General features: G+C 43.5%; 1 protein-coding gene and 1 long non-coding RNA gene across 11 annotated transcripts in view; one reads left to right on the forward strand and one right to left on the reverse strand.

Moving 5' to 3' along the window:
* LOC117956659 (receptor-type tyrosine-protein phosphatase U-like) overlaps window positions 1-13759 on the forward strand; it is a 203807-nt gene that overhangs the window by 19597 nt on the left and 170451 nt on the right. The window lies entirely within an intron of this gene.
* The window catches only part of LOC117956661, a 16335-nt gene continuing 15529 nt past the window's right edge, over window positions 12954-13759 (reverse strand). The window contains exon 3 of the long non-coding RNA XR_004659331.1: window positions 12954-12964. This is a non-coding gene — a long non-coding RNA (uncharacterized LOC117956661). The remainder of the gene's footprint in view (window positions 12965-13759) is intronic.

Below are 13759 nucleotides of genomic sequence, written 5' to 3' on the forward strand. Positions count from 1 at the left end.
TCGTTTGTAAATAAGTCGGATTTTGCAGGAGCTCTGAAAAATGCGTCCTACACCATATCTTGCTCACCCGGAACCCCCAGATTCAGAGATTTAGTGGAAAAGTTATCCATAGGGTATCACCTAGAATCTAACATGTATTTTTGTCATTATAAACCCCAAACATCTCACTTTCTTAAAACAAGGCAACCAGTCTGTAATGTGTTAAATGCTAGTTTATAAGTTCCCACTGAGTGAGACACACACACACACACACACACACACACACACACACACACACACTTCTGCCTGGTAGCTGACGCTGTCTGCAAAACTCAACCACCATTGACCTAGATTGATAACGATACGCGTCAGCAAGCTGCTCTATTCACAAGTAAGGCAACCCCGGACACTTATGTCTGGTACATGATAAACGTTAACACAAACTAATATTAAACTACATATGAAACATATCTCTCAACATTAAAGCTCTTTGTGTGTGTGTGTGTGTGTGTGTGTGTATGTTTGGGGTGGGGGGGCTACGCTCTGATACCACTGCGATGGCATCCGCCCAGCTCCAAGTAAGCAGAGAGGGAAAGAGTCTGGTGTGTGTGTGTGTGTGTGTGTGTGTGTGTGTGTGTGCGCGCGTCTGTCTCTTGAGGACACACACAAACACACACACACACACACACACACACACACAAACACACACACACACACCACACGCGTCCCAGTCACAGCCAGGTGGTCGCTGAATAAAACGGATAGATAGACAAATAGATAGATAGAAATTGTACTGCCCCGGATCAACGTTGGCATTACCTAATCCTATGAGCAGTGTTCCTAATAGCTAATGTATGCTTACAGACAGCCTACAACTTAGCTTAGCTATTTGCAGCTCCGTTAATACAATGGCAAGCAGTTTTATACAGGAGGCATTTGCATTTTCCATTTGGACCCACATTTGCTTGGCTATACTGTGGTTGCAAGCACATATAGAGCAACATGTTTCCACTTTCAACGTGCTTTAAAAGTTTCAAACTTACAGTTCAATAGCCGGCTTCCAGCAGTCTGCTATTGGGGGAGGGGCAGTGCATGGTCTGCACGTGAACTGCAGAGCTGCCTGTGTGGACGCCTGTCTGTAAATAACGCCGGGAACAACGGGGAACGCAGCAGTCGCGTCACCCGATACTCATAAAAACGTGAATATCGGCCGGCCGATAAATCGGTGCAGTAAGTGAGTTTCAGCTATGAAAGCTAAAACACCTGGTTCTTCCGACAGGATACGACCGTGACAGTTATTCTATTTTGCAAGGTGACATATTATCTTTTAACCTCACATTTATATTTGATCTCAGCTACAGTTAGTCAATGGCGTTATTGTTTCTATGCCAACTTTGCAGCATTGCCTCAAGCCTTACTGTTGGGCGGATAGAGGTCAATAGAAGTAAGACTGCTTAATGCAGATTCAAAGCCCAATCTATACAGTGGGCTTCATAAGTTTTTGAACACTACATATTCCTTTTCACTGACACAAAGTTGGCAACCCTGCGTTGCCAGTGCCCCGTCTGTATGAATAACACATAAAGCCAGAGTTGGCTGGATGCTGTGCTGTCACCCACGCAAAACCCTCGGCCGCCGGCTTTCCGCAAAGAAATCAAGGCACGTTGTTCTTATTAGAAGTGTGTTGCTGCTAATTGATCGACGGTGTTGGGCCTGGACGACAACCCCCGACTCTAACCACGACCATGTCAGAGAGGAGATCTCTGCTACTTCTTTATCATTTATGAAAAAACTGGCTCCAGTATGGTCCATTTAGCATGAAGCCTCAGAACTATGAGCCATAGAAGCAGACAATCAGGAATAGCTGAAGGCGCCTCTTTCTTCCTTTCCTGACATGCATGCACACTCACACTCACTGCACTCACTTGCACATCCACACTCAGTTATTTCTCCCTCCCTGTGCTTTCTAATGCACACAAAGATAAATGCACAGAGGTTTTTGGGCTTTGCTGCTACCCACCCACCAGCCCGCGCCTCTTACCTGTCCTGGCCATCAGTCAGCCTTCGCGCCACGCTGCCGATGTGACAGAGGAGCCGTCAGAGCATCTCAGTCAGCGGCTGTGATGTTGAGCCAGAGTGACAGAGCGACAGGGGGAAACGTGGCAAACAAACAGCCAGTAATATTGCCCTGTCCTTTCACTTCTAGCTCTCTGTCAAAGCAGAGTGCTGACAGAGTGGGAAAAAGTTACAGACATCCTTAAACATGTACACACCCAGGCATATACTCGCATACATAAATACAGTATACACACAGCTGTTTGCATTATAATGGGATCATTTCAGAGAAGCTTTCATGCTGATGCACGGTGAGTGATTTCCTGTAGCGCTTTGCTGCAAAGCTCCAAATGTAAGGATTCATGAATGCGCAGAGTGTATCCCCCGCATTCGGTATGTGACTTTGCCGTTGTAACCCCCCTTTGAGCCATGCTGAGTTATTTACACAGCTTCGGGAAAGGATTATGTCCTTGGGTGCTGATTGTTTCCAATGCATGACTGGCATTAATGTGTCTGGCTAGCTAAACAGGATGGGTGATGCACAGAGACACGGCTGGCTCTTACCCCAATCAGGGCCAGGATGATCCCGGATTACTGGAGATCGCATCCGTTTATTCCCTATGGGATCCAGTATGGTCTGTCTCCCAGACACCGGCATGGTGCTACATGCTAATCACTGCTGAGATGGAGCATCTGCAAAAGACTGTACAAGGAGATTGTTTGAATGTCTCTGTATGTAGCACATTTGCATGAAGTTGTCATGTGGGGTAGGAACGGTGAGAAAAGGTATGCATGTTCAGATCTGGGGCAGGGATCTGGGGCCTCATGTGTAAACGTTAAGTACAGGCAAAAAGCTTGCATACGCTGGTTTTCATGGACACTTTGTGAAAAAAATGAACTTGAATGTGCCTGCCTACCGCAAAGTCTTTTTTTTTGGATCTGTAAGGTGGCGAAATCTAACTGAAAAGTGCAGAAAATCACCAGACATGAGAAAATAATGTTTCCATTTCACTTACTGGCATACTGTACGTGAGTATAAACATAATTATATTCCATCAAAGTTTGATCATTTATGTCAATAATGTTACACATCTTTTTTCATTTATCAGGCTTTTTAACCACTGTTAAACATGAGGATGGGAAATGAATGAAAAATCCACTTTGAAAATGTTTTCAGTCATCCTCTGTATTTCCCATGGATGAAATATCTTACTCACTGTGCAACAAAAAGATCGGCACGGGGAAATGCAATAGCATCTGTGAGTGTGTAGTTGCGGAGCCTCAGACATCCATCTCTGTTACTGTAGTCCTATTCAATATTTCATTATTTTATCCATGCGTGGCGCAGCGGATCCGTGCGCACTGTCGCCTCCCGTAGAGACGCTGGCCTCACTAACCTCTCTTCCTCTGAGTCGGGTCTCCGGCACGCTGGACTCAGTTTCACTGAGCCTACTAACACTTAGAAAATAAATGGCATTACAGTACATCGGTGAGACCAAAGTGCTTGTTGTTCGTAATTTGGACTGACACTGTGATGCATGTTGTTCTGTATCTGGTGTAGCGCTGCCACTATTGGCTTGACTTCCACTTTGACATTAGACTTTTTTTATTATTATTGTCATGGTTCGGTGCATTCACTGCCCGGTCACCAGTTGCTACTCTGGGCATTTTCTTTTATCCCTCATCCAAGATGACAAACCAGAAACCAGAATTTTTTTAACCTGTTGTGATTGGACAAAGAACGGAATGACGTTGGGGGCGCATTTATAGTCATTTCCATATTAATTTATGGGAGGAGGCAAGGCGGGGTCAGTGGCTGGTTCATGTGCGCTCAGTTTACCATTGCATGTGATGATAAAGGAAAGGTTTTATACATGTGAATATTTCTGTGTGTAGGTACTTTTCAAGTTTTGGCCGTACACCATCTTCTGGTATGAAAACTGCGCAATCTTTTCTACATGGGGCCCCAGATGTTCTTGTTGCAGGAAGAATCCTAAAACATTGGCAACATTTTATAAATGCTTAAATTAAAAAAAACAATGACAGATATTCCTTCTTACAATCCAATTGACACTTTTACAAGCATACCCAGCAGGAAGTGTGCTTCTGATGCTCCATGAGACTTTGCCAGCTTTGGCAGTGGCTGATTATTTAGCATACAAAAATAATTAAGCAGTGGAGTGCCATTAATGAATTTAATGTGGAAAATCAGTCCCTTTTTTGTCTGAAATAGTCTTTGTCTCCTGGCTGAGTTCTGCGGAACAGTGACAAAACAGATTAAGAGGCCCTAATTCTCCTCAGAAATCCACTTCAGCCCTACTACAGAATCCAGCCGGAGGGTTGGAGAAAGCTTTATATCCCTATCGCCAAACTGAGCTCCTTTTAGCTTTATGTGTCCCTAGTCTCCGTCCCATTCAGCAATGACAAGTGCATCTGATAGTGTTCACCTGGGGCAAATTACTGGGATTACTTCCTGGATGCCTACTTGAAAGACCTTGTGACCTCCATATGGACTCAAAGGGTTCTCACACGTCTGGCTGCCTATCAAACCTACCATCTCCATAATAATGGGTGATGGAACTGCATAATTCAAGAGACTACACTCCTCTTAGTCCACTGTTGGGTGAACTTTTGACCTGGGCACCCAGGCTGATCTAGCCACGCTGCGGCTCAATATTCAAGCACTAAGCACTGAATAAGCACTGTTCATCCACCAAGTCATCTTTTTTTAAGGCATGTGTTTCTCCAAGTATTGCCAGCCTTGATTACATTCGAGCACAAACAAAGATGTGTCCGGCAGCATGACTGCAGGCTACAAAGAGACCGCTGGCTGCCGAACGCTAAGATCTGGTTGCTCTTAAAGGTGACACACATGTTTGTTGAGTCGGCGATGAAGAATTTTCTCCTTAATCAGGACAGAAAGGTCCTGTCCATCTTCAAATGGGCCGCATGGGCAGTGTCACCGGCATCAGGGAGTGTCATGAATCACCTCTCAAACTTAGCTGCAAGTATAAATCATGTGCACAACATCTTTATTCTTTGGGTCTTCTGGCCAGATGGAGCGGTCAACAGGTAGTTAATTTACCCTTCGGCTATGACTGGAGATGAAGCAACTGTTGGGCAGGCTGCAGCTAAAATCATTGTCCTTCATTCCTCCGTTATCCCAGAACCTATGGGTTCCAAAATTGGGATAAAAGCGAGTAATCCCATTTTGAGTACCACATTTGGTCCAGATGTATTTTTATGTTTCATCCATCTGAGAGTGAGTGATTCATTTTGTTGTGTCGGGGCTCTCTGCCTGAATAAAGCATTAGCTGGCAGGTTAGCCTAATGCAATGCTCCCTTCTGGAACTTCACTTTGTGATAGCCTTAGGGTGCAAACATAAGTGGATTAGAAAACACACATTCTGAGAATCCACGAGCTGTTTTATAAAACCTGCACGTCCCTGTATCGCTAGCTCATACTCGTTCTCTTTTCCTTAATACTCACCATAGCACTTGCAAACAAACACATGCATGAGCATGAAAAGCCCCACATACGGGAACACTATTCCTGGGCGATGCGGTGGCCTTGCGCTGAGCATCTCAACCTCTCCCTCAAATCTAGCTGTGACGCTAACGCGAGGCGAAGTGTTATCGGGCACGGCCTGGTCATCAGGCATGCCGTCTGCAGTGTGGCGCAGCACCAACTGTGCAACCGCAGACATTGGGTACAACCTCGAGCAAGGCAGCAGGCGAGAACGAGACCCAGAGATAATGATGTAGTGCGTGTTGCTTCCATTTTTCATTATTTATTTCTTGCTGTCGTTATGCTGCATGTCTCATGGCTGTTTCCACAGGCAGGCCATTAGTGGCGTGTAATGGTGTCCAAAGCTTTCTTCAAGTGACAAACATGATTTAATTCTAGTGTGTGTGTGTGTGTGTGTGTGTGTGTGTGTGTGTGTGTGTGTGTGTGTGTGTGTGTGTGTTGTATTTCCATTTTGAAATAAGGACATTGTCTTTTGCCCAGCACCGGGATACATCATTACAGAGTGAAATGTCCTGTTTCTCCTTCACTGAGTTTCCAACTAGTTCCCAGGGGTCCTTGTGTTGTCTGCATTAAATAACCGATACCGTACGCCTCCAATACACACAGTGAAAAATGACTTGACTGTTGACAGTGTGGCCCATGTGTGTATTAATATGTGAGGGGGTGAGGTGGCTTGTTTTTGTTCCGGCATAGCCTGACCAGAATGTCTTCAGACAGCATTAGACAATGTAAGCATTACAGGGACTTCACTTAATTCATTGACCCCGTTCCAGTAGCTTGTTTATTTGTGTCCTTCTGGCTGCTTAGCGGGCCGCTCTGATCACTGCAGGTATAACGCCTCACAGCGGCTCAAGCTAATGCTGCTCACAGGGTGTACGTGTCGGCTTTGAGACACAGAGTGATAAAAAGAAAGAGACGCCGGGTCTTATTTATGATTTAAAAAAATATATATATATTTAACTTTAACACAACACACAACATACAATTTGCAACATGAACATGTCTCCCCTTCGTAGTCACCACCCACCCGGACCAAGATCAAGACAAGATGACGCAGTTACATTATTCAAGAGCATACAGCAACAATAATAACAAAATACAGAACCCTAACATTATCATACACATCTGTCCAGAAAGCTCAAGTACCTTCCCCATGTCCTAGTGTAGACATCCAATCTGGAAATCGCCACCACCACTTTTTGAATTGACTGCACCCCTTCATTCTTTCATCTTCTTAAAAGAATCCGCCTGACTATCATTAAACTATTTCAGACCGGAGACACTGGGTTATTAAATAATTTCAAACATTATTTCAGCTCCGCTTCTCATCTTTGGCAGAGACTACATACACAAAAGCAGGGGAGTAACTCTGTGAATGGCTAACTTTAATGCCTGTTTGTCAGAACCCTAAATCAATACTTTGCCCCGCCTCGAGGCTCAGCACAGCAGCTCCTATAGGATATCCATAAATTGAGTGGATGGTGGTGGCCAAGTAAAAGCCACCTACTCCCGTTAAACCCCATCATGAGGAGGGACAGGTATAGGTCACATTGTCCAAGGGCTGACAGAGATTAATTGAGGCCGTGTGACTTTGCACACCGGCGGGGCCTCAGGGGGCATTTCTGCCCCTGCCCTTAAATAACCTGGCTCTGCCCAGCCACCTTGCCAACAGTAGCAGGTGAATATTTTATGAACCACAGGGATTTGAGAGAAACCGCTAACGATTTTTTAGGCAGTAGCTAATGGCCTCAGATGTGAGATAGGAGAAGGATTGGAGTTCACTTTCGCTCGACTCGATGTGAGGATTTGACGATCTATTCCACAGACAGAGACTGTCTCCATGCTTGGGCAGGGAATAAGTGTCATGGTAGTCTGCTCTGGCACTTTATTTAACTTTTTTTTTATCTTATGAGAGAGCAACTGCTGCAGTAAACTCTGTGAGGAAGTGTGGATTTAAACAAAGGCACAGATGGCTATGCTGGAAGGAAATGCAATGACAAACTGCAATGGAGACTCTAGCTGTCATTTGTATTTCAAATCTTCAGCTGCCTGAGACTCTGTCTCCGTCTGCTAATGTCAACCTGTCTGGTGGCAACAAACGCTTGAGTTCAACCGCTTTTTATGCCTGAGCCTCTTCTATTGTTTGTGGGTACAAACCATACAGGGCTTCCATAATTGGGCCTGTGATTTTTATTCACCAGCTTATTTCTGAACGTTTCCATCCTCCCTGCATGCACATCCACTGTGTGTTAACACTTATGGAGGCTAGGATGTCGGCCTAGTGGAAACATTTTAGTTTTTAACTGCATTTCTTAAAGATCCCCTGTCAAAGAAATGAAGAAAACAAATAGAGATTTCTCAGATAAGTGCCTGTCATACATCTTGGGTCTAAATGTAGTTTAGGCTGAGATCTTGGAACACTGCTTATAATTTGGAAAAAACGTGATCAAGTCGGCAGGTCCGAGTTTTGAACAAACCTGCAGGTTAGCCAAATGTAATTGAAAGAGAAAACCAAGGCAAACTGTAAAACTATTACCCAAACTAATGTACTTCTGCTCTCACCTGTGGTGGCAGTAAGATCAATTTCCAATTATTCATTCAGAAAACTGGTGTCCTTCAAAAGTTAGATTTTTTTTTTTTTATCCTTTGTTTTAATCAACTTTTTCATGGGGGTGTAAACTTTCTCAAGCCACTGTGGTTTTCATGTGCACGGCCGGAGACCCACAGTTCCAATGAGCCGGGTTCGGAAAGTGGTTTTAGAGCCTGAATTTGATGACTTGACAAATTCAAAAGAAATGTACCTCACCAAATGTATCGTTTAAATCTTTTAATCTTCATCACTGCACCTTGCTACATCCTGCTACGCCCTGCAGGGCCCTGCTATGCCAGGAACTACTACAACTTCTATTTCTAGTCACTGTTCCATTATCTTTATTGTGACTTTTATTGCCACTGTTCATTACACCCCCGACCGGCCCGTCAGACACCGCCCAACGCCCACCAAGAGCCTGGCTCTGTCCCAGGTTTCTCCCTAAATGGTTTTTTTTCCTCGCCACTAAATGCTTGCTCTTGGCGGAATTACTAGAATTATTGGGTCTTGGTAAATTATAGTGTGCTCTAGACCTACTCTATCTTGATATAACTCTTGTTATGAATTGATACTATAATAAAATTGAACTGTATCACTGCCCAGGATACATACACAGTTCTACTTATTTCAATAACAAACCTTAACACAAAAATACATCACTTCCTTTGCAACAGGAGATTTTTCCAATGTAAAAGACACCAGTCAGCGGGTGTTAAGGGAGCAACATTGGTACCTTAACCAACCCGCTGTGAGTAATCTGAGCCCATCTTGATTTGGCTCTCGCAAGTTTTATTGAGCTTCATAAATGTTTGGACACAGGCTGCTCTTTTATCTCTAAGCCTCTGTGCTGTAACGAAATTACACGATAACTAGAGCCATGGGTTGTTCGCTTCGTTCGGAAGCCTTTTTCTAAGCATCATGCGATCAATTGATACACATCCTGCCGTTTCAGGCTGCCGCACACCATTATATCATGCAAAGAGAGAATTTTGTGCATAAGGAAAGTTCTTTTTTGTGTCAGTGTGTGTCATTTCACAGCTCTCTGATTAAGGTTTAAGAATGTGTACGGTGAAGTGAGGATGTGCACATATGTGCCACCAACGGTGGAAACACAATGTGTTTCCACCGTTGTGTGATTGTGTGGTTGTTTGAGTGTGTGCGATTCCATCCGGCTCTGCGTTTGAATAAATGGCTGTTTTTTTTGGTTTTTTCTCTCCAAATGGCTCATCCATAAACTACAGAACAGAGTACATCAAAAGGCCTATTGCTTCCCCCTAAGCCATTACACATACCTAGTGAAATTGCGTACCCCCTAAATCTCCACGCCCGCCGCTCCATTCAGAGTAAATTACCTTTTGTACACAAAGATGTGACACATCGTTGCATGAGAAACATCTCGGGTTTCATCACTCTTTCCGACATCTCAGGCGCTCATCCTCGCTCCTCTCTCGTCCTGTTTTTTTATCAAACTCTCATTTCCGTTCTGATGAGCCGCCGGGTAACAAAACCTGGGAGAGGAAGGCGCGCGGGGGGGGGATGGTGTCGTCTTGACACGGTGGTTTACAGCTGAGATGGGAGAGGGTTGGGATCAGTCTTGCACCGTGGGGGGTAAGATGAGAGGAAGGCTTTGCTAGGTTTGCAGAGGTCTGGGGGGGGGGGGGGGGGGGGGGGGGGGGGGGGGGGGGGGGGGGGGGGGGGGGGGGGGGGGGGGGTAAATGGAAATAATAAGAGACATTTTGAGGCAAGGGGACTGAATCATTAGAGGTCTTTCCTCCTATCCATCCTTCCATCTGTTCACAGATATGATGAGAAGGGCTGTTTGCTGCAGAGAACTCCGGTCTAAATGACAGCAATGCGAATAACACCTGCACCCGTGGGTGGCTGCTGTTGTTTTTTCCCCTCCACTTCACGTGTGACGAATTACCATTTGTGACTGAGAAGAATGCAGCAGTGATGATAAGGAGTTGGCCGGCACACCTCTCCACCACTAGGGGCAGTGTGCACTCCGGGGAAAACACAGAGCGAGATTGCTTTTTGACAAATGAACCGAGAAAGACACCGATGCTGCATTTAGAGGACACTGTAAACAGCAGCTCCATGCTTGTAAACACTACCACTGCAGTATGTCAGCGTTCCGGTGAGGCAAATTACTTTTAAATAACTTTCTAGGTGGTGTCACCAACAAGAGTAGTCGAGTGCCGGGTAAGATATATTTCAAATTAATTTCTAATTAAACCCAACAGCCAGCTCCACGCAGGGATTGGTGGCATCTCACAAACCCCCAAAATGTATTTTTGGCCTTTATTAATATAAGACAGCTGAAGACATTAAAGGGGAGCGAGAGGTTGAATGACATGCAGCAAAGGGCCGTGAACCTTCCGCCTCTGCACCAAGGAGTACACCTCTACAGGATAGTTGGGCCCCCGCTCTCCCAGGTGAGCTACCCAGGCGCCCTGCAGCTTCACATTTGACTGATTACCATCATTTGTCTTTGCTCATTTAGCTTCCCTGGCAACAACCTTTTCTGTTTAACATTGACAAATCGTAGTGGTGCTGTCTGAATGAGAGTGTTCATGGTTTCCACATGGAACGCATACATCCAACTTTAGTTCTGCTTAGGAACACAACTAACCATTTTATTCATTTTTTACCATTTATTTTCAAAATTAATCGATGGCTTTCTCTCAGTAAACTGTCTGCAAAATAGTGACAAATGCCTTTCACAATTTTGCCAAGCCAAAGGTGATCTTATTTAAAATACTTTTTTCTTTTTTTTCTCCGTCAACACAGTTCAAAACATAAAGCTTTCCAGTTTATTTTCATACAGGAGCAAGAAAAGCAGCACATCTTAATGGAACCAGAGAATTCTTTGCATTTTTGTTTGAAGAAATGACTCAGAATAATTAAGTGATAATCAAAATACTTTAACATTCATTCAGTGGCTTTGACCCTTTTTTTTGATGATTTTCTGTCGCCCAACTAAGCAATTCATCGTCTAATTCTTCCACCACCGCCTCAAACTATGCTAACATTTTCACTTTCATGTGAAAAATCACAAATCACCTTTTTCAATATTTTGGAATCACTGTGCAGCAATAAAACTCCCTGAGCCGCCCGGGTGCTTTCACTTTCCTGCTGAAAGAGGCACTTACACTCGCATTAGCAAGACGCCGCACTATGAAGCCACCCTTTCTGTTGGATGTGACGGAGCTGCTCTAAAACCTAAACTCGTACTCAGACATGACACTTGAAGATGTCAATGGAGAGTGAATGTTAAAAAAATGGAGAAACCAAACTCTACAGAACACTTCACTCGCAGAGGCTACAGAGCACAAAAAAACACACTTAATGTGTTGTTGATTTGAACAATCTTTCCGACTCTGTTTCTTTCTTTCTTTCTTTCTTCTCCACTTCCCGTCTTCTGCTGCTGTTTTATTGTTTCTCACATTTGACTTTCTCACCTCTTAAGCTCATTGGAGTCTTCCTGTCGCAGCACTCGTGTGTGTGTGTGTGTGTGTGTGTGTGTGTGTGTGTGTGTGTTAGTGTTTATCCTCGGTGCAGATGATAAATCCTTGCAGATGATAAATCCTGTCATCTGCTTGTCTTCCTGTCCCTCTTGGTGTTTTGCAGCACATATTGTCATATATTGATATACTTGCCATATTGTCAATTTCCTTGGATGAGCGTCTTCCATCTGGAGTTTGTTTGTGATTATTATCAAGCTACTAAAACCTCGTGCAAATCAGCATTTCATTTACATAAAACCAACACGGTCTCAAGTGAATTTCTGTGAAAGTTCCTCTGTTTGATGGAACCAATAGTGTTCTTTTGATAGAGTGAATGGCACATTAGAGCATTAGCTTCAGCCTGGGTAAAGCCTTTGTCTCGTGGTCGATTTTATTTAGTCTGTGTACTACATATACACCAACCTTTTTCTCTTAAAACGTGATTAATATATAAGTGTTTCTAGTTTCCTACAAAGGGACTGACATCTAATTCTATTTCTTAAGACGGTTCCTACAAAAGAATATGTCATTTGTGAATAATTGTAGGGAAAATAGACACTGTTCAGTTGAGACAAAATAACCTTTCACAAAAGTACTGAACAAAAGTCAGGCGGTCAGATAGACTTAACATGTACATGCAATTATGTGTGCGTGTGTGTATTTATGTATATACGTGTGTGTGTGTGTGTGTGTGTGTGTGTGTGTGTGTATATATATACATAGAAGAAACTAGATTATAGGACATGTTTACAGTTATTTCACAATATTTTGTTAAGTACATAATTCCACATGTGTTCATTCATAGTTTTGATGCCTTCAGTGATAATCTACAATGTAAATAGTCATGAAAATAAAGGAAACGCATTGAATGAGAAGGTGGCCTGTACTATAAAGTGTACATAAAAAAGAGAACTGCATCAAATGATGGGCTCTGTATAATAAAGCGTCACTTAAATGTCAAATATGTCAATAATTTTAGACCACAGTACATACCGTTTTATAAACCCAACATTACATTTTATATTATGAAAATCTTGTCTGTTTATCTCACCATAGGCTCATAATGGAGCCTTCTGTTTTGGCCATACATTTCTACCTAAGACATCCTACGTTGGAATTGTGGCTGCAACATGATATCTTCCCTAATATCCCCATTCTCACTGCATATCTCTTCTATTGTATTCTTTGTTTTTCCTTTGGTATTTTGACGCTTCAACAGTTGAATTTCCTCAGGGCAATCATGGATGTTTCATTTTATCTCATCGCATCCTCAGCTCCTTTTTTCTTCAAAGTATCTGGTGCATTCTCTTAAGCTCGAAAGACAGAGCTGCAGTACCGTGCTGCTGCTTCAGTGCCGGCACCCGCTGTTCTCTAAGATCCCCGTGATGCTGGGTTTCTGCCTGACAAAGCAAAGGGTGTGGGCTGGAAGACTCACTGATCCTCAAGGGGAAAGAGTTTCAGCGTGAAACCACTGTACTACAGCACACACGATCAGGCTCAAACAACAATTAAAAAAAGCTTTTCTGTCTGTTCAAGATGTTCAAACAGCATCACAAATATCAGTAGCTGCACATTAGGACTATGTGTATGTCGGGAAAATAGACATTATAGGGGCTCTCCGCTGACTTTGCACATGAAGTGCTGATACCAGTTGTGTAATATCATCTGTGGCTCAGGTGGAGCTTTGTCAAGTCTGCTAAAATAACACTGATGATGTTGTCATGGTGGCCCTAGACTTGAGGCCCGCACATTAATTTTGGTTCACAATACATTTTGGGCCCACCTAGTTTTTGTAGTTTTTTCAGTGTTTTGTCACTTTTTATGAAGTTTTGTCTATGCTTTGTTTAGTGTTTTTTGCTGCATTTTCTGACACAGTGTAAAGATGAACGGTTGTAGAGAGAGAGAGAGAGAGAGAGAGAGAGAGAAAGAGAGAGAGAGACTCCTTCTATTTGAGTTAGATTTATTGGCTGACATACACACTGCTAAGATAATATCAGCTGATTTATAGGCCCGACAAAATCAAAGGTCTACCTCTAGTCCAGAGAGGGTAATGGGCTCTATATCAATTACATGACTTTGTAGAATAGTAAATTGTAACCC

This window comes from Etheostoma cragini, chromosome 14 (assembly GCF_013103735.1).
Source record: "Etheostoma cragini isolate CJK2018 chromosome 14, CSU_Ecrag_1.0, whole genome shotgun sequence".
Taxonomy (NCBI): Eukaryota; Metazoa; Chordata; class Actinopteri; order Perciformes; family Percidae; genus Etheostoma; species Etheostoma cragini.